Genomic DNA, 20,923 nt, shown 5'->3' on the forward strand with positions numbered 1-20,923 from the left:
TCCTCTCCTTGCCTTTCAAAGTCTTTGCTTCCTTTACATGGCTTGGCTTCACATAGTCCTTACCTGGTGGGTAATAGAGTACAGACTGTATTCCTGAAGAGCTGCCACCCCTGCTCTGTTTAGGGACCCTGCCTCAGCAGACTGGGCCATCAGCTGCCCCCACAGCCAGCGAGCAAGTGAGGTCACACAAGCTGTGGTGGCAGAGATTACACCAGTCTTTTGCATTTGGCCTGAAATCCCATGGGGCATTCAATCCCCTCTCCTGTGGTGCCTTTGTGGGCCTTCCCCTAACAAATGCCTACTTGTTCTTCCTCAAAGCTCACAGGGTGTCAGAAGCCAAGACCGAGCCCTCGTTTGCATTCCTGGGGCCCACTGGCATGGCCTCAGGAATCCTGCAGCTGCAGCATGAATGGGGCCATTTGATGGCTTAGCTGAGGGCTTAAGTGGGGTTGGATGGCACAGAATCCTCCCTTTAAATGGCACTGTCAAATTTTCAACCAGACTCAAACCAATGCTCTTTAGAAAAATCACTTGTTGTCTGAGTTCCCCCAACTTTCAACTCTTTGCTAAGGGAGGGCATCAGGGATCTGGATTCGGCTTCCACAGCAGTGGGCTTGGTACATAATGCTCAGTAAATATTGGTTAAACCAAACAACGAAAGCCAAAGTGCCAAAATGAAGCCTTATAGATTGGTTGGTAGCATAGGGGAGGAAACAACATCTTCCTCTACCATCTGGTTCTCCTTCTGTGGGCCTGTAAATGAGACTGACAAAAGTTGGATTAACTAGAAATACAAAACAAAACAAAACAAAACAAAACAGAAGTTTGTTAGTATATTCAATGCCCATGGCCATGGGGGTACTCAGTAGTAAGTAACTTAAAGGGGTAGTTAGAATTGGGCTTCTATAGCATCTTGAGAACAATGAATTTGGAGAGAAGGGACAGGACAAGGGAAAAGGACTTAGAGCTTCTAGGCACTGGTAAATTGTGGAAAGGTAAATATATTGGGGGAACTAATGGAAAATAAGGGTTGTTTTTAGCAAAGTCTGCCTCTGGACTGATAAAGATCTAGAGTTGTCTTCAGTGATTAATTTCTGTCATTTCAGGTAGAGAGTGGAAGGCGAACACCTTTACAAATTTATGTCCTGCTTTTAGGCAGAGAGCTTTACTTGTACCTGCTTCTTCTCAATGAAGTTTCAGCTCAAAATAATCCTTATGTTAAAGTGGCATATTTTGGAGTGGCATACTCTGCTACCCTTCAGCACTGCTTTTCTTTGCCTCCACCCCATCCTTTAGCTCTTATCTTTAGTTTAAAGAGCACTGTTCCCAGAAATGGATAATTCTCAGTAAGAGCAACAATACATGTTTCTTTACAGTCAAAATTTCGACCTTAACACCAGGCACACTGTTTCCACACCCCCAAGCTTATTTCCACATGACCAACAAACTGTTCATTTTTAAAATGCAAATCTGAGTGTGTTCAATCATCCGGGAAAAACCTCTAGCCTCAAAACCCATCACTTTCCCTCTCTCTAACTGTGCACTCTGAGCTCACTGCACCCCTCTCCTTTCACTAAACCACTTTGTTCTCTCTTGCCACTGAGCCTTTGCATGTTCTGTTGCCTGTAACACTCTTCCTGCCTTTCTTTGTGGCGCTCTTACTCAAGATGCATTTAGCTCAGGTCAGTGGTTCTTAAAGTATACCACACATTAGAAACGTCTCAGAGAGCTTTTCATCCCCTGTACCAATTAAATCAGAATCTCTGGGAATGGAATCCAGGGATGGGGATTTGATTAAACTCCCCAAGTGATTTCAATGTGCAACCCAGTTTGAGAACCAGCATTTTACTGTGTATGAGTATTACCTGGTAATCTTGATGCAGATTCTAACTCAGTACATCTAGGATAAGACTTGAAATTCTGCATTTCTAATAAGCTCCGAGGTGAGGCTTATGCTGTGATATTGCTCATCTGCAGACCATACTCTGAGTAGCAAATGCTGAGACTTCAGTAGCTCTAAGACGTTGGTTCTCAAAGCGTGGTCTCCAGACCTGCAGCATTAGTATGGCCTGGGAACTTGCTAGAAATGCAAACTCTCAGGTCTCAAACCATACCTATTGAATCAGAAACTCTAGGGTGAGGGCCAGCAAGATGTGTTTTAACAAGTCTTCCAGGTGATCCTCAGCACACTCACGTTTGAGAACTGCCCCTATAGGAAATGTTCCTGAGATCCCAAAACTAACTTTATTTTCCTCTCTCTAGTCTCTTCTGCTTTTCCAGAGTATCTTGTGTTTCCCTCTGCTGCAGCACGTTTTCTACATATTGTTTCTCTGTCTGCGCACTAGCCTATATCCCAAACTGGAGGGCAAAGTCTGTGATCGTTGGGTCCATGGGATCCCAATGACCTAGGACAGTGGCTAGCATCTACTAAGCACTCAGTAAATATTTGTTGAATGCATTAAAGAAGGACAGGGAATTAAGCTACACCTTATTATGTGATTCTTTCCAGGTAATTTCCTCTGTGGCTAGCATAAAGACAAAAGAAGAAAGAAGAAGGATGCAAAATATCATCAAGCCACGTGGTGCCTGAACTCTGTCCCTCACAGTGAGAGGGTCCAGGTTTTCATGATTCTTCTCTCTAGCAAAGCTAAAAATAGGAGTTTAATAAATGTCTTTCTGTGGAGAGGCTAAGCCTAGCACAAAAAATATGAGGGAGAGGGAAGGAGGAACGCAGAAACAGTTTTCTGCAGAATTACCTGGCAGTAGTTTCTTCTCATGCTGCAACACAATGAAAAAAGAGAGTAATTCAGATTCCCTTCACATTCTACTCTCCCAGGTTTTCTTTCTTACCTGATAGTCTCCCTGATAGTCTCATCAATAGGAACATCTCCATTTCTTCCAGGGAACAGAGGTAAAGGTATGCCACTTACTAGGGCCCAGAAACACCTTTTGTTTAGCAGTAAGATAAAGGGAGAGAGAATTCTGCCACCCCTCGGACACAGCTATCAGCAGATTTCACGGAGTATCCCTAGCAAATTCATATTGGTTGATGTAAACCTGTTGGAAGATGTAAAACTGCTTGTACTCAGGAGAGGCATAATGGGTATTGGCAATTCTCCTTCCAGGAATCACAGAATCCGTAGGGGGTAGGGTTCTCAATCCTAGTTGCATATTAAGACCACCTAAGAAGATTTCTAACAAAAGCAATGCCCAGCCCAACTCTACACCAGTGCCATCAGACTCTCTGAGCACAGAGCCTGGGCGCCTGCATTTTTAACACCACCTGGGTTCCCCTGGTGATTCTAATATGCAGCTTAAGGACCACTGGCATAGTATTAAGGCCAGGTGGGGACTTAGAAATCATGGGACCCAATGTCATATAATGGTTAAAATGAGTGAACTAGACCTCTATAGATAGAATAACATGGAATCAGCAAAACATCACAATATGGAATGGAAAAAAACAAGTCTGCAGAAAAGAAGCTCAGAATGATACAAATTATTAAATACATGCCCCCAAATTACATATTCTCTATATTGCTATATTGATTATTTGGGTAGAAGTCTAAAAAGTGGATTAGAAGGAAGTGAGTTCAGGTCTCACAAGTGGTGTCTTCTGGACCAGGGGGAAGGGACTAGGGAGGGAGGATAAAGGGAGCAAAGTGGGGTCCACCTTCTTGTGTTGTGCTTTCCTTCATTTACGGCTTCAAAACAAGACTTGAAACAAACATTGCACAATGTTAGTAGTGTCTTCTGACTGGAGGGTATGCACCAATGTATATTCTTTTGTGCTTTCTATTTTTTTAAAAAACAAATTCTCAAAACAAAAATAATTTTAAAAATAAAGATCTAGCACCTCGGGTTTTCTAATGATAAAGCCCGAATTCATAAATGCCATAATATTTCTGTCAAAGGCGCTGGACTCACACACCTCAGGGAACTGCTATTAAACTCTGCTGAGTCACAGATGCCCTGCCTGGAGAGTTGTGTGCCTTCTCAGCATCCCTGTAACCTCCTCTGTCCCCAGGTTCACAGCTCCCCTACTCAGAGGCTCTCCACTCCTCCCTCCGCGGTTGCAGGCTGCTCTCTCTGTCCCTGCCCGCTGGCCTAGTGGGTAGTGACACAGAGCAGTGTGTTCCTGCAGGCAGGCTCAGGCCCCTGTGTACTCGGCTTGACCCAGGCAAGCTCCTGCACTTGCGGCTGAAGAGCAAGGGCTCAGGTGGGCGTTCCGGTGCGGGAACCTTGCAGGAAGGCAATCAGTCGGTTTGTATTCAAGCTGAAAAGCCCCCTCTGAAGCCTGCGATCCAGACACAAAGCGGGATGAATGTGCTTCGCTGCAGAGCTTACAGCTGGGTTATTGACTGGGACTGAGAGAGGCGTTGAAATGAAACAGGGAGACTGAAGAGATCTGCTCTTTTGATTCGGTCTCTTCCAGGATTTTGCAAGCTCCAGATGGCTTTGGTCCAAAGTGAAAAATCTCCCTGAGATCCTATCTAAAATTTGGGGGAATCAGCTGCGTAAATCATTTTTCTTTTAATAAAAAGCCAGCGCGTGCTGGTTTCTCCCCCTCCCATGTTCTGATGTGGCTGGCTCACCTGTGGCTGAGCTGTTTGAACGAGCTGGGTTTTCCTCCTCCCTGGCAAGCTTAGGTGTAAAGCAAGCCACAGTGCCTGAGAGCAGTGGAGGAGCCATGTTTATGGAGTCGGAGTACAGTCCGGAATTACGCCAGGCGATCAGAGGCTTTAATGGATGAATAACTGTCAAAGCACAGTGGGGTGTTTGATAACCTCTAAGGCTGCTTATTGTGAGTGGAAATCACAAGGTGAAAAAAAGAGACAGGGATGGATGAGCTTGTGTTTCTTACTCCTCCTTGCCTTTGAAGAATTTGACAATACTGTCATCAAGTGCTCCCTGGGGAGGGTGCTCTTGGGGACCTAGGAGGATTCTGGTTTGAGGAAAGCAGAGGAGAGCTACATAATTAAGGAAGAAAGAGCAGAAATTGGGGGGTAGGGCTGCACATTTAATGTAAGAATTCAAAGCGTAGAAGTCCTGTTGAAGAAAAAGGGGGAGAAGCCCCCACTATCCAGTACCTCCAGAGGAGGAGCTGGAGGCACAGACCAGATAGGATCCCCACACAAGGTCTTCAGATAGAAAACAGGAAAACTGAGGAATCTGCTTCACTGTTGAATAAGTCTCTCCAAGAGTTTTGCCAGCTCCAGAAATTGAGCTTAAGTGGTGTTCTAGACATTAGATCATTTTTATTGCTAGGTTGCAGTAGGAGGAATTTTCCTTAATGTCTGGAAACAGGAGGGCATTGACTCTGTTTCTAATGCAGGGACATCTAATAGAGCTCAATTTGCTTGCCAACTCTGCTCGAGTGGTAGTGGCTACCTGGAGCACTCAGGAAGGGCTTTAAGGCCAGAACCAGGCTCTGGTGGAACAATACTTGATTGATTAGTGATGTCTGTCTTGGGTGTATAATGGTAAAGGCAACATGTGTGCCTCCTATTTGGAATTTCTGCTTTGAGATGCTTTTCCTTCTGTAGGTGTATGACCACCACTGACATCCATTTAATAATCTATGCATTAGACTCCAAGTCTTTTAGGCTCTTCTGCTAAGGAGCTTTCACCTTAAAAGGGATGGCAAAATAGTTCGTCAATCATATTTTTTGTAGGTCCTTTGGAATTGACTAAGTTTACAATTCAAGGGGCATTGGAATACTTTCCACTGGCTTGCCTCACTTGCCAAAATGCCTACAGAAGTTATGCCAGAGAGAACAGATCCTTACTTTTTAGGTTTATCCTCTCCAAATTTACAATCAGAATTTTGCAATTGTATGGTGAAAATAAATGTTCAGAGACTAAGTCTCCTTTCAAGGTGCTGATATAAGTAGCTTTGAGTCTAAATCCAATTTCCAAATAGATGTTTGGGCATCTCAGGTGGTGATAATAGTTATGGTGCAATGAAACTGGAAGTGTATCTGGGAGCAGAACTCTGACGCTAATGTCTTGTTGCCTATGGGAGGAATGATAAGCCCAGAAAGGATGACTCAGGCCTTGAATCCTGATAAATTGCTGAGAGGAGGGACAGGGGAGGAATTGTGGAGAGGGGAGAGAATGTTGGAAGGATTCAAGCCCCTGTTGCAGACAGCCCCAGCTTACCAAAAATGTGAAATACTCATTAGCCTTTATAGAGTGTGGTAGGCTGAATCATGACCCCAATCAAAGGTGTTCAAGTCCTAATCTCTGGTCCTTATACACCATAAAAGGGACTTTCTAGATGTGATTAAGACATTCAAGATAGTTAAAATATCCTGGATTATCTAAGTGGGCCTAATGCAATCACAGTGGTTCTCATAAGAAGGAAGCAGGAAGGTCACAGCCAGCAAAGGAGATGTGATAATAAAAGCAGAGGTCAGTAACATGGGGCCATGAGACAAGGAATGCAGGCAGCCTCTAGAGCTGCGGTCCCCAATGTTTTTGGCACCAGGGACCAGTTTTGTGGAAGACAATTTTTTTATGTACTTGGCAGGGAGACAGTGGTTTGGGATGAAACTGTTCCACCTCAGATCATCAGGCATTAGACTGTCGTAAGGACCACACCACCTAGATCTCTTACATGTGCAGTTCACAATAGAGCTCACACTCATGTAAGAATCTGATGCTGCTGGTGATCTGACAGGAGGCGGAGCTTAGGTGGTAATGCTCACTTGCCTGGTGCTCACTTCCTGCTGCACAGCCCAGTTCCTAACAGGCCATGGACTGGTACTGGTCCACGGTCCAGGGGCTGGGGACTCCTGCTGTAAAAGCTGGTAAAGACAAGGCCAGATCCTCCCCTAGAGCCTCCAGAAGGTACACAGTCCTACAGACCCATTTTAGACTTCTGATCTCTAGAACCATAACAAAATAAATTTGTGTTGCTTTAAGCTACCAAGTTTGTGGCAATTATAGAAGCCATAGAAAATGAAGACATTCATTTCTGACTTATAAAGCCTTTTCTCCATCCCCACAGCCTTTAGGCTCCTGGTAACCATACCCCGATAAACACCTGTTCATAGGAAAGGAGGCCCTGTCATGTGTGGTTTAGAATGAGTTTTAGTCACACATTTCAATCACCTCAGCAGCTTGACTAATGGCAAATTTTGTCCATGCTACAGGACTTCCAAACACAAAGACCCCTTCCTAATCCCTCGACACATAAGGCTGCCAATTTAGCATCAAGAGAAGGTTTAATGTCCTAGACAGGAAGAACTTCTAAGGTAGGAAATTGCTAAAATCTCAGCCTTACTTTTTTCTCCCTTGATAAGAAATCATAAGACCTGCAATTTTAAGTTCTTTTTTTCTTTCTTCATTTTCTTTTGTATTTATTTTTTCTTTCATCCCCCTCTATCACTTAGGCTGGAGTACAGTGTTGTGATGACAGTTCGCTGCAACCTCCAACTCCTGAGCTCAAGCGATCCTTTCACCGCAGCCTCCTCAGTAGCTGGGGCTACAGATGCGTGCCATCAGGCCTGGCTGGTTTTTAATTTTTTTGTGGAGACAGGATCTCACTATGTTGCTCAGGCTGGTTTCAAACTCTTGCCTCAAGCAAGAGTTGGCCTCCCAAAACACTGAGATTACAGGCATGAGTCACTGTACCCAGCCCAATTTAAAATAATTTCTAATTGCTCTGTGTCAGTTAAGATACCATAAGACTTATCTTCATATCAGCCTTCATCTATCACATTGAGGGAAAAAATTACTTCAGCTGGACATATGGACTAAAAGCATCTGTATCTTTTGAGGCTAATTAAGGTGAAATTCACTGAAAATTTATTTCAGAGAAGTAGTGTGTAGGTTCCATGAGGCCAGGACCAGGGTGTATCTGTCACCATCAATGAGTTCTAGTAACTAGCAGTGTGCCTGGCACAGAGTAGACATTCATGTAACTGATCTTCATTGAATAAATGAATGAACTAAAGTAAATAATGTTTGATAATGGTGGTTCACTAAAGGAATATCCCCGAGCAAAGTAACCCATGTAGAAAATACTAAAGTCTATTGCTAAATTTTGCAAGGAATATAGTGGTCTTTGAGAGAGAAGTATGAAATACAGATTTTCTTGCATATGATTCTTGGTGTAATTACAGGAAATTTTAATTTTCTTCTTTCTGCTTGTCTGTGTTTTAAAATTTTGTGTACTGAATACGATTTACATTTGTAATCAGAAAAAAGTAATTTCTCAAAACGTTCTCAGGGAGTATGATGAGATGGCTAGAGTTACACGACTTTCCTTGGATGTGCCTTTAGCTGTCAGAGGAAGGTATTAAACTCATGAATGCAGTTAATTATTGATCCCTGGTTCTCTTACAGGAAAGAGATACATGGAAATAGCCATCAAATAAATAGGGTTTAGAGTTATGGTAAGAAGCAATAACTGTGAGTCAAATCCTCAGTCTGTCCTTAGTACTTGTTTGACTATAAACAAGTTACTTAGTTTCTCTCAGCTCTGGTGCTTTATCTGTAAAATGGGGTAAACAACCATACAGGACTATTTGGGAGTTAAGTGAGACACAAGTTGTAAAGCATTTAACCCCATGCCTGGCACATGGTAAGTGTTCAATACATGTCAGCTCTTATTATTTTTATTATTAACAAATTGAACATTCTTGGCCTTGATGCTGACATTTCCTGCTGATAGGCAAACTGATTTTTTTTCAGTGCACACAAATGGAGGGCACTGGGAATCTCTGGATTTTTTCCTAGCAATAATTAGAAATGACAGAGTGATTAGGTGGCTAGAGGACATAATTAACCTCTCTGGCTCTCAGTCCTCTTTTCTGTAGAAGGAGGGGATAGAATTAGAAGACCTTTGAGGTTCCTCCCTGCTCTGTGACGTTAAGTGTATAAGATTTATTTTTGCTTCGGAAACCTTCATTTGAAAGATAATGACTTTCTTAAAATTTCATGTATTTATTTATTTAGAACCACAATCTATTTATTCCCTCCTACAATCTATCATGCTAGATGAGTATCTGGGAACATAATAAGAAAGATCCTGGTATCTGGTCAATTGTCTTTGTATTCCATATACAAGGCTGGAGGCTGATTCCAATTTTTTTGTTGTTGCTCAGGAAACTTAAATTACATTTGTCTTGGAGATGGACTAGAGGATGAAGAACCTGAGATTTTTTTAAAACCCATGCATTGTTAAAGAGACCAACAGCCAGCCATTTCAAGGTTGCAATGCCTAACTTGGTGATGAGAAATTTAAGATTGTACCTGACTAAAATGAAAAGAACCTTTTTGTTTTTTAAATGCCTGCCCTGTGGCTGCCCTGGGCTACCAATTATGGTGCCACCTTGTCTAACTTCTCACTCTGTCCATTTTCCTCCTCAGGAAAATTTACCTGCACAATGTTTCATCCCCCCAGGGCCTTGCTTCTAGTTTCTATGGCAACAGTGAGCTAATCCACACTTTATGTGCCCTTCCTTCCTACCGTCTCAAGCAAGGGAGACTTTAGGTGATGACAATATCTTCCTGGAGTGAAATTACATTAATGGGGAAATCTCAAACTAAGATTTAAGACTGATTGTTTGAAATCAGCAATCTGTAGTACCTCTCAAATTAAAACATGGAAGTCATCTTCCTTCCTACTTACATACAGAGCCAACCTGGTGCCTTGTTATTCTTATGCTTTCCTTTGCTAAACATCATGTCCTATTCGCTGTGATCATAGTGACATGCTGGCTGTGGTCTGTCCTGCTGAGTGCTGTGACTGCACAGGTGATATCCAAATTCAATCATCTAACACTTTTCCTCGACTTTCACTAGTGCAGGAAGAAATAATGCTGGAGTCAACAACAACAACAACAAAACAACCTCTGGCAATTTCTTATCCTGTGTCTGACTGACCTCTTTTACATCCAAGGAAAGTATTGTCAAACCACCAATCCCCCAGAGCTACACTGTCTTGGAGAGGCTAAATTGCAAAGAGAAAACATCTCAGCATTAAGGAGGAAGAGAGCTCTGGCTGTGGAATGCTTCGAGGGTGGAGCATCCTTTGGCAAAATGCTGCAATATCTCCTTAGGCTTATATGCTATTGTCCTGATTCTAAGATTTTCCATCTCAGGTATTCAGACCCCTAAACTCTGTCTCCTTCTTCCCAACCCTATTTACAGGTTGACATGTACCAAAAAGAGTAAATGAATGACAACAGTCTACATTGCTACTCATTCTCAAAGACATTTTCATTTTGACATGAAATAGAGATGTAATTTAAACTACAGTAGAATTTAAGTGTAGAATCAGGAAGGGGTGGGGGAAAATTAGAGGTGCAGATGATTATATAGTCCAGTAACCTAGGATTAATTGCCTCTCCACTTCTGTCTTTGGGAGAGACTTAATCTCTCTAAACCTTAGTTTTCTCACTTGTATTACGGGATCATAATTGTTCCTATCTCATAAAGGACTGCCAAAGAAAAGCTAGAGCTGCATAGTAATTAAAGTGGTAAAAGCAGATTTTAATTAGGAACTATTACAGTAGGGGAAAATGTGTCTAGTCTAGTATAGCACTAGGTTCAATTCTGAATACAGCAAGCACAGGTGAAGATTTATAGCCAAAGAGCAGGGTGGGAGTCAATGGATAAAAAATTACTAAGAGGAAACATCAGGGGGTAAGCCAAAAATAAAATTCTAAGCCCCTCAACCAATTGAATGGAACCCCCTCTTGACCAAAGGCATTCCAAAGTAAACCTGAGAAATGAGTTCAGGCCATGATAGGAAGGGAGGATCAGACATACCTCATTTTTACACCCTCCTCCCTTTGTAATTCAGACACAACTTACCAGCATTAACATTAAAACAGAGCTCTGTGTAGCAATAAGATACCAAATTCTAATCTGAATCTAGTATAGCATCACATGACAGGTAGCAAGCCCTGAAAGAAAGAGAAACATTTTACCCCAAAATGTACTTTTTTTTTTTTTTTTTTAGATGGAGTCTTGCTCTGTCACCCAGGCTGGAGTGCAGTGGTGTGACCTCAGCTCACTGCAACCTCCACCTCCTGGGTTCAAGTAGTTCTCCCTGCCTCAGTCTCCCAAGTAGCTGGGATTACAGGCACCTGCCCCTATGCCCGGCTAATTTTTGTATTTTTAGTAGAGACAGGGTTTCACCATGTTAACCAGCCTGATCTCAAGCTTCTGACTTTAGGTGACCCACCTACATTGGCCTCCCAAAGTGCTGGGGTTACAGGCACGAGTCACTGTACCCGGCCCCCACATATATTTATTTGACATATTTTGAAATGGCCCTGCAAAGCTATCTCTTGTGGGGAAAACCTACATTCTGTAGAGAATCCCCTTCCCTTTCCATGTCTTTTCCTGATCCAGGAGAGAGTTAACTGAGTGTAGCACCTTTTAGGGTCTAGCAAGAGATATGTACCATCTATTCCCTGAAGCCTGCTAATCTGGAGGGTACATCTACATGACAAGAACCTTGGCTTCCACAATCCCCCTGTATCAGCCACAAACTTTTCTTTCTGCTGGCCTCAGTTCTTCAGGCAGAACTTTTTAAACCAATTGCCACCAGAAAAACCTTTAAATCCACCTATGATGTGGAAGCCCCTGCTTTGAGATGTCTCACCTTTCCAGGCTAGCTCAATGTATACCTTACATTATTGGTTTACAACTCTGCTTGTAGTTTCTGTCCCCCTGAAGTGTATAAAATCAAGCTGTAACCCAACCACCATGGGCACATGTTCTTGGGACCTGTTGAGACTATGCCTTGAGCCTCGGTCACTTGTATTTGGCGCAGAATAAATCCCTTAAAATATTTCACAGAGTTTGACTCTTTTTTTATTGCCAGGAGTAAGGGAGGATTCTGGCTAAATGACCTAAGAGCATTCTTACTGAATGCAGATCAAGGTGATCAAATATCACTTGGGGATAGTGGGAGATAAGGAATTTGCTCAGATATCAAGGATGATCAGATATTAAGGGTGGAAGCTTCTCACTAAATTGACCTAGAAGTTTTAAAATTGGGCAATGCCAAGATGAATACTGAAGGTTGAGGCCTACAGGGCTTAGAGGAGCCTAGAGTTAGGTCAAAAAGAGACTCTTTGTCAAGGTGTCCAGAATATTAAATTAATTATCCACATAAAGTGGTAACAGATCAAGTAAGTGCTGGATATATTACTGTTCCTGTTAAAAATAAAGCATTAAGAGAAGGAAATTATGGCTGGTTGTAGAATTTGAAACATCACTTGTTTGGAAAAATGTTTATTCAAGTCATTTGCCTATTTTTTTAAATCAGGTTATTTATTTTTTGCTGTTGAGTTAACTGAGTTCCTTACACATTTTGGATCTTAACCCCTTATCAGATAAATAGTTTACAAATATTTTATCCCATTCCATAGGTTGTCTTCTCTCACAGGATTGTTTCCTTTGCTGTGCAGAGGTTTTTAGTTTGATACAGTCTCACTTGTTTATTTTTGCTGTTGTTGCTTGTACTTTTGGTGTCACATCCAAAAAACGAATTGCCAAGACCAATTTCAAGGAGCTTGTTCTTGGCTGGGCATGGTAACTCATGCTTGTAATCCCAGTACTTTGGGAAGCTGAGGTGGAAGATCACTTGAGCCCAGGAGTTCAAGACCAGCCTGGGAAACATGGCAAGGCCCCATTTCTACAAAAACAGCAAAAAATTAGCTGGGTGTGGTGACACCCACCATAGTCCCAGCTACACAGAGGCAGAGGTGGGAGATGGCTTGAGCCTAGGAGGTCAAGGCTTCAGCAAGTCATATTCATGCTGTTGCATGAACTCCAGCCAGGGAAGTTGGGGCTTCAGCAAGCCGTGATTGCAACACTGCACTCCAGCCTTGGTGATAGAAGGAGACTCTGCCTCAAGAAAAAAAAAAGAGAGAGAAAACTTGTTCCTTTTGTTTCTTTTAGGAGTTTTATGGTTCCAGGTCTTGGCCAAATAGATATATGAGAAGGTGCTTAACCTCATTAATCATCAAATGCAAATCAAACCACAATGAGATATCACCTCACACTTGTTAGGATGGCTGTTATCAAAAAGTCGTAAGATAACACGTATATAGTCACTATGGAAAACAGTATAGCTGTTCCTCAAAAAATTAAAAATAAAACTATTTTCATCATAGGATCCAGCAATCTCACTTCTGGATATATACCCAAAGGAAATGAAATCAGTAATGTCAAAGAGATATTAATGTCTGCATTCCCATGTTTGTTGTAGCACTATTCATAATAACCAAGATATGAAAACAACAAAGCGTCTGCTGATAGATGAGTGGATAAAGAAATTGATATATGCGCGCGCGCGCACACACACACACACACACACACACACACAGGGATATTATTTAGTCTTAAAAAAAAAAAAGGAAATCCTGCCTCTTGCAACAACATGAATCAAGCTGGGGGACATCATGTTAAGTGAAATGAGCCCTAGCCAGAAAGAAAAATAGTGCATGCTTTCACTTATAGGTGAAATCTAAAAAATTCAATTTCATAGAAGCAAAGAGTAGAATGGTGCTTACCAGAGGTGAAAGATGAGGGGAAATATTAGTCAAAAAGTACAAAGTTAGTATGTAGGATGCGTAAGTTCTAGAGAGCTAATGTATTGCACGGGGAGTATAGTTAGTATTGTATTCCAGAAATTTGCAAAGAAAGTAGATTTAAGTGTTCTTACTATACACATAAAATGTTAATTAGCTTGACCACAGTAATTTCCTATGTATATGTATTAATATATCAAAACATCACAATTTACATCTTAAAATACAATTTTAATAATTTTTTTAAAAAAAATAACTTGTTTATTCAACAAATACTTATTAAGCACCTATAAATGTGTTCAGGCACTGCTTCATTTTATTATTTATTTATTTTTTTGAGGCAAGGTCTCACTCTGTTGCCAAGGATAGAGTGCAGTAGTGCACTCGCCGCTCACTGCAGCCTTGACTTCCTGGGCTCAAGCAATCCTCTTGCCTCAGCTTCCTGAGTAGCTGGGACTAAAGGCATGTATCATGTGTTTTGCTTTTTTTTTTTTTTTTTTTTTTTTTTTGGTAGAGATAGCTGTCGTCATTTTGCCGGTGCTGGTCTCAATCTCCTGGGCTCAAGCGATCCTCCCTCCTTGGCCTCCCAAAGGGTTAGGATTACAGGTGCAAGCCACCACGTCCGGCCTCTAGACTGTTTTGAATATTGTGCTAGGAGAACAGTCATGAACAAGATGGACAAAATTTTTGCCATTGCTGAGCCTACATATTGGTGGAGGAAGGTAGGAAATAAACAAATACATTTATGTTAATTTCAGGTAGCGATAAATGCTGTGAACAAAATAAGCAAGATAAGGAGATAAAGAGTGATATGGAGTGGAATTAGACAGCATGGGCAGGGAAGATGTCTCTGAGGAGGAGGCCATAATCATAGAATCTTAAACGAAGTAAAGGAGTGAGTCAGGTGGGTGACTCTGATGGAAAGAATTAGCAAATCAGCCATGATTTGGTAGACTGTTTTGTTTTTCTGGAAATTTTCTATTACCTATAAAATTATATCAGTGGATGCAAATTATTTGGCTAGAAGTGAAATTGATCTTGAATGTGAGATTAGGGCTAGATGAAAAAAGGAAACCAGGGTTTGCTGAGCAGTTATGTGCCAGGGGCTATACTCCCTGCTTTAAACAGGTTTGTTATGTCCTCTAATGTAGCAGTCCCCGACCTTTCTGGCACCAGAGACCGGTTTTGTGGAAGACAATTTTTCCACAGACTGGGAGGTGGGGATGGTTTCAGGATGAAACTGTTTCATCTCAGACGATCAGGCATTAGAGTCTCATAAGGAGCGGGCAACCTCGATCCCTCGCACGCGCAGTTCACAAAAGAGGGGACGCACTCCTGTGAGAATCCAGTGCTGCCACTGATCTGACGGGAGGTGGAGCTCAGGTGGTAATTCCGCGGGCCTGACGCTCACTTCCTGCTGTGCCACCTGGATCCTAATGGGCCACGGACATGTACCAGTTCGTGGCCCGGGAGTTGGGGACCCCAGCTTTAATGAACCAACCAATCACGCTGTCATTTCTCATAACAGTCTTATGAAGTTATTACTCTCCCAATGTGAAAGCTGAGCTTTGAGAATTTTTAGCAACTTACCCCAAGATAGTTAGAGGCTGAAACGGAATTTTCCACCTATCACTGGTAAGCTCTCCAGATAGTACCAAAACACAACAGGACTATGCCCTGAAAAAGCAGTTCCCTTGCCCTTCATTAAATCTTTAAAAGGTATTAGCCCTCATGTGGTCACTAAGGATGTATCTAAAAGCTCTAAACCTAAATTCTTCACCTACAACAAGCGTGGATTTCACCAACCTGACCTTGACCTTAACTTATAAGCAGAGAACTGCCCATACCTAGATTCACCCAGGGGAGACCTGGGATGCAGGCTTGATATTTTACTTCTACCTTTCAGTGCCAATATTCAGGGGCTCAAAGAATTTCAGCCGTTCTGCTTTGTGGGGAGCTTTCAGATCAGTTAGTGATTTTTTGAATGTATAGTTTAATGATAGATTGACAACATATGGGTTTTTGGCCACTTGTAGGAGGCATAACTACAAAGAAATATCGCCTTTTAAAGGCTGTTCTGTAAGCCAGATGCAGTGATATGTGTTTGTAGTCCCGGCTACTCAGGAGGCCAAGGATTGGGGAGATTCCTTGATTCCAAGAGTTTGAGCTCAGCCTGGGCAACATAGAAAAATTACTGTTTAAACAAAGTTACAAGGACATAGTTATAAAAAAGAAGGTCAACTCAGGAAACTGTACTTATTTAAGATGCTGTCTTGCTTGAAATATTTTGTTAAGAAGAAAGACCATTCATTGAGACACTTCTATCTGCTGTTAAACCTTTTATAGTTAATCTATGAGGTAGGTCATTTTATTCCCTGTATGCAGATGAGAAATCTGAGACTTAGAAATATTTTGAGTCACTTAATATTAGCCATCTAGCAAACTTAGACTTCAGCCTATCTGTCCAGATGTGACAAAGCCTGTGTTATTTCAACTCAAGTGATTATCTCTTTTAGAATTTCCTTTCAGGATTGGCAGCATGTTCTTTCAAGTAACTCCACTGGTAGCAGCTGATCATCCAAGGTAGATGTAATTTTGGAGAGTCAAGTTCATTTGAAGTCAAGACCGAGTGGATGATCACATTGCATGATGTCATTTTGTTACTTTGACTAGAAAAAAAAAATAAGAGAAAGTCAAGATGACCTCTCATTCATCTTGCTTTCCTGTAGCCACAAATATTTTGTTTTACATAGTCAATCAGTGGGGTTGTTTTAATGTAAAATTATTTGTTGAGGCCTGGAGTGGTGACTCACACCTGTAATCCCAGCACTTTAGGAGGAGGCCGAAGCGGGCGAATCACAAGGTCAGGAGATCGAGACCATTCTGGCTAACATGGTGAAACCCCGTGTCTACTAAAAATATAAAAAATTAGCTGGGCGTGGTGGTGGACACCTGTAGTCCCAGCTACTCAGGAGGCTGAGGCAGGAGAATGATGTGAACCTAGGAGGCGGAGCTTGCAGTGAGCCAAGATTGTGCCACTGCACTCCAGCCTGGCTGACAAAGCGAGACTCCATCTCAAAAAAAAAAAAAAAAAAAAAAATTATTTGTTGAAATGTAACACATTGATTGATCACCAATGACCTACACTAGCATTAACTTGTTGGTCAGATTTTTCTGTTAGCGAGGAGAATCTGGAAAGAATAGGACATGGGACAGATGAGTTTTGATGGTGGGGTTAGGATGCAGGAAGGTCAAGCCTCAAGGGACTACTTGTGGGAGGGTCCAGGGGGTTGGGGTGTGAGGGTGAAGAATAGAGAGGCTGGGGGTGGGGCAGAGGGTGAGAGGATTGGGGAGTGGAAGTGGCCAGTGTGGGAGCAATCAAAACCGAGATATAGGATTAGACTCTGAAAAGGTGCAAAATAGGCGTAGGAAGCCTGCCTAATAGTCTTAGGAAAGACAAGCACTCTGGGAGTAAAACATAATAAAATGTTACATAAAATTATACTTCCACGAACCACTTAGTGACTTGGAAGAGGTCATAGTAACCTCGTTTGCCTCAGGGAGAGATGAGTATTTTTCTCACTTGATTCACCATGGAATTAACTCCAGCTAAAATATAAACCCCTCTGGGGTTTTTTGAAAACTTTAATTACCTCCCTTACTCAAATGTAGTTATGGCTATTGTGAAATGATGACCTACCTTTAACCTTATCCATCACCAATAACCAGCAAATGGAAAGTAATTAATTAATGTATGAATATGCTTTAATTTATTCAGGCTACTCAGCTTCGTGAGGTAGACACATGAGGGCTTATCTGTCCAGTTAAATGTTTACTGAGAGCAAGTAAGTGTTAAATCATAGAATTTTAAAAACATACATGTGGAAACATGCGTATCTTACCTTCAGTAGGGGATATTTCTCAGGATTAGAACTTGAACACCACAGTCATACTCATTTGTGTATCTATTAAAAGCAGTGCCAATTTTAGTGAAGCACCTAGAATATGTTATAAAATGTCTGCGTATAATTAATTCAAAATGTTCTGTTATTAAATCACATAATGATGCTTTGTGAGCATACATCAGCTTAATTGGGAGTAATGTAACTAAGAGATTGAGATCCAGAGTGCTGTAAATAAAAAGCTGCTTGGGGCTCCTGCAGTATAAATTCAGATCATCAGGAAATCTTGCAAAGGCCCCAAGGCTTGTTGTGGGTTAGCCTCTCTCTGCTATGCGAAGACAACAGAAAGATTACTGAGTCTCCTAACTGGAAGGCCTGGTGCAGGCTTTGAGATTACTCCAGTACTTGCAGGGAGAGGACTTGTATGTCAGCTGACTCATTACTCAATAAGCTCCTCTAGGTTTTTCTGTGGAGGAATGTGTACAGCACAGTCAGACGCCCCTTGAGGATGAGACAAATTTCACTTTTCACTGTAGTGAAAAGAGTTCTGCATTTGAAGGTTAACATATTTGATCTCAATAATTTTAGTTTCCTTATTTGTAAAATGGCCAAAATAACACTTGCTTTGTAGAAGTTTTTGAGGATGAGGGGGAAAAAAACCCCAAAAACTCATGGAGCACCAGATACAGTGCCTGGCATGTAGGAGGTATCAATAAATGCCATTGGTTTTCCCATGCCCCCAGCACAGAGTGTCCTGAACATTGTAAGAACAATAGATCATTGCTGATGTGACTGAAATGTGCCCATTGAGATGAATTCCCCACAGGGGTGGCCTATATTTCTAGTCAAAGACTGAAGGAACAAATGAAACTGAAATCTGTATTAAGACACAGTCAGGCTATGGCAATGGAGAAAACTGGAAAAATGTCACAAGATCAATAACTACTGCTTTCCCATGATGGGAACCCAAAACTGAGGACAGAAAAGCAGACATGTGGCATTAGTTCTGCCATCTCTCCTTGTCGTTCTCATGCAGCATTACTAACTGATCACAGCCGTCTGCCCTCTCTACTCAGATGGGTCTTCAGACCCCTAACATAGTATTCAAGCAGGCATTCATAATCTAATTAGCATTGGCACTCGTGATAATGCCTATTTACTATTCTTGGCAGAAGAATGCCGCCCACGGCCTGCCTGACCCTATCAGTTGAGTAACAAAAGAACAATTACTCCTCTCCTCTGTCACCTTTCTGAATCCATCCCAGAGTAAGAGGGAAAAGAGCTCTGTTCCTTTCTCTTTGTAGAGTGATTTTTAGTCTGTGGGTTATTTCTGACACTTGATATTTGGATACCACTTTATAGTTTAGATATATTTTAAGGAATACTTAATCCTGACAATGACCTTGGGTGAGAGGTAGGCCACATATTACCCTCACTCTACATAGGAGAAAACCAAAGCTCTGAGGAGCTAAAGAACTTATCCAAGCTGAACTTATCCAGTAGTTTGTATACATGGAACTTGAAGATTGGAATGTTCCACTCCAAAATCTGGTAATTATTGAGACACCAATGCTACAATTACTGAGTAGTCTCAGGGAGAAGACTATGAATAGTAAGGGTGCACAAATGCATCATAGAGGAGACTTAGCAGAACCCTGTCCTAGGTGAGATACTACCAGCAATTGTACACAACTGCAGCTTTGAGGACACACCAAACAGTGGTAGCAGGGATCAGGCACAAGAAGGAGACCACCATGACTGGCATGGGAGGTGATGCAGGGAAGCCGGAGTGTATTAGGAAATGTTCCAAGAGAACACCCTTAAGTGCCAGACAAAACACATTACATCACTTTTTTCTTTATTGAGCTATAATCTGTGATTCTGTCTGAACCCTTTGGAATCAATTTATGTATTTAGTTTGTCAAATAAGGTTACTGTCTAAATTTTTTTTTTTTGCCTTAGTCCTAAAAAAAATACCTTTTAAGATTCAGGGTCTGAAGGAGAAATCTGATATTCTTAAATTGGCAAAAGTGTCTGTATCCTTTCCTCCTACTCCCCTTGTGACTTTCTATACTGCTTTATCTTGGGGCCACCCATTGGTCTTTCCTGGGAAAGAGAATACTGAATACAGATATAACACACGCAAATCAATAAGGCTCATACATATGAATCTCAACAAATTAAATTTTATAATGGAAGAAAAGATCTTTCTGCAACCATCAAAGAAAAAACATGAAATAATTAAAAACTAGGCTTAAACAACAAATGTGCAAGATTTGTGTAAAGAACGTTTTTAAATGTTAATGAGAGATTCAAAATATGAATTGACCAAGTGAAAACATACTTTATTTTTAGAAAGACTCATAAATATGTCAGTTTTCCTTAATTTAATGTAGACAGTTAATATAATTGTAATTAAGAGAGTACCAAGATTTATTTTTTTATTTTTTTGAGGCAGAGTCTTGCTATGTGGCTCAGGCTGGAGTGCAGTGGCACTCTCTTGGCTCACTGCAACCTCTCCCTTTTAGGTTCAAGTGATTCTCCGGCCTCAGCCTCCTGAGTGGCTGAGACTACAGGCATGCACCACTATGCCCAGCTAATATTTGTATTTGTTAGTAGAGATGGAGTTTCACCATGTTGGTCAGGCTGGTCTTGAACTTCTGACCTCAGGTGATCCATCCACCTCAGCCTCCCAAAGTGCTGGGATTATAGGCATGAGCCATCATGCTGGGCCTCAGGATTTTTTTTAATAAAGCTAGATAAACTGATAGAAAGTTCATATGTAAAAACTAGGAAGAAATAATGGCCATGGAAAACTGTGAAATAGAAAAGTATTGAATGAGATACAGTCATATTGGATAATAATAAATTATGAAAAGGTAGACATTAAAATAGTGTGGTACTGGCTTATCAATAGACAGATAAATTAATGGACTACAATTCAGTCCAGAAATACATCCAGATATATACATATTTAGTCTACTATAAAAGTGGCATTGCTGATCAGTGGCATAAAATGGATTGTTCAGTAAACATTTTTTGAAAAGTAGAGAAAGAAAAGGAAAGAAATCAGAAAAGTGCAAGGAGAAAACGTGTGTGTGTGTGTGTTTATGGAGAGAGAGACAGAGAGAGAGACAGAGTTTTCCTATAATGCCCAGGCTGGTCTCAAACTCTTGGGCTCAAGTCATCCTCCCGCTTTAGCCTTCTGAGTATCTGGAACTGCAGGCACCATACCACCATGCCTGGTTAATTTTTTTTTTTTTTTCACAGATGGGATCTTGCTATGTTTCCCAGACTGGTTTTGAACTGCTGGCTTCAAGCAGTCCTCCCATGTAGCTGGGACTACAGGCACAAGCCACTGTACCCAGCTTATATACACTGTAGAGAGTGGAAGGCCTTGCTAAGTATGATGTAAAATCCAGTGATTATAAAGGCTATCAATACATTTATTTAAATAATGTT

The sequence above is a fragment of the Rhinopithecus roxellana genome, chromosome 11 (assembly GCF_007565055.1).
Source record: "Rhinopithecus roxellana isolate Shanxi Qingling chromosome 11, ASM756505v1, whole genome shotgun sequence".
Lineage (NCBI taxonomy): Eukaryota > Metazoa > Chordata > Mammalia > Primates > Cercopithecidae > Rhinopithecus > Rhinopithecus roxellana.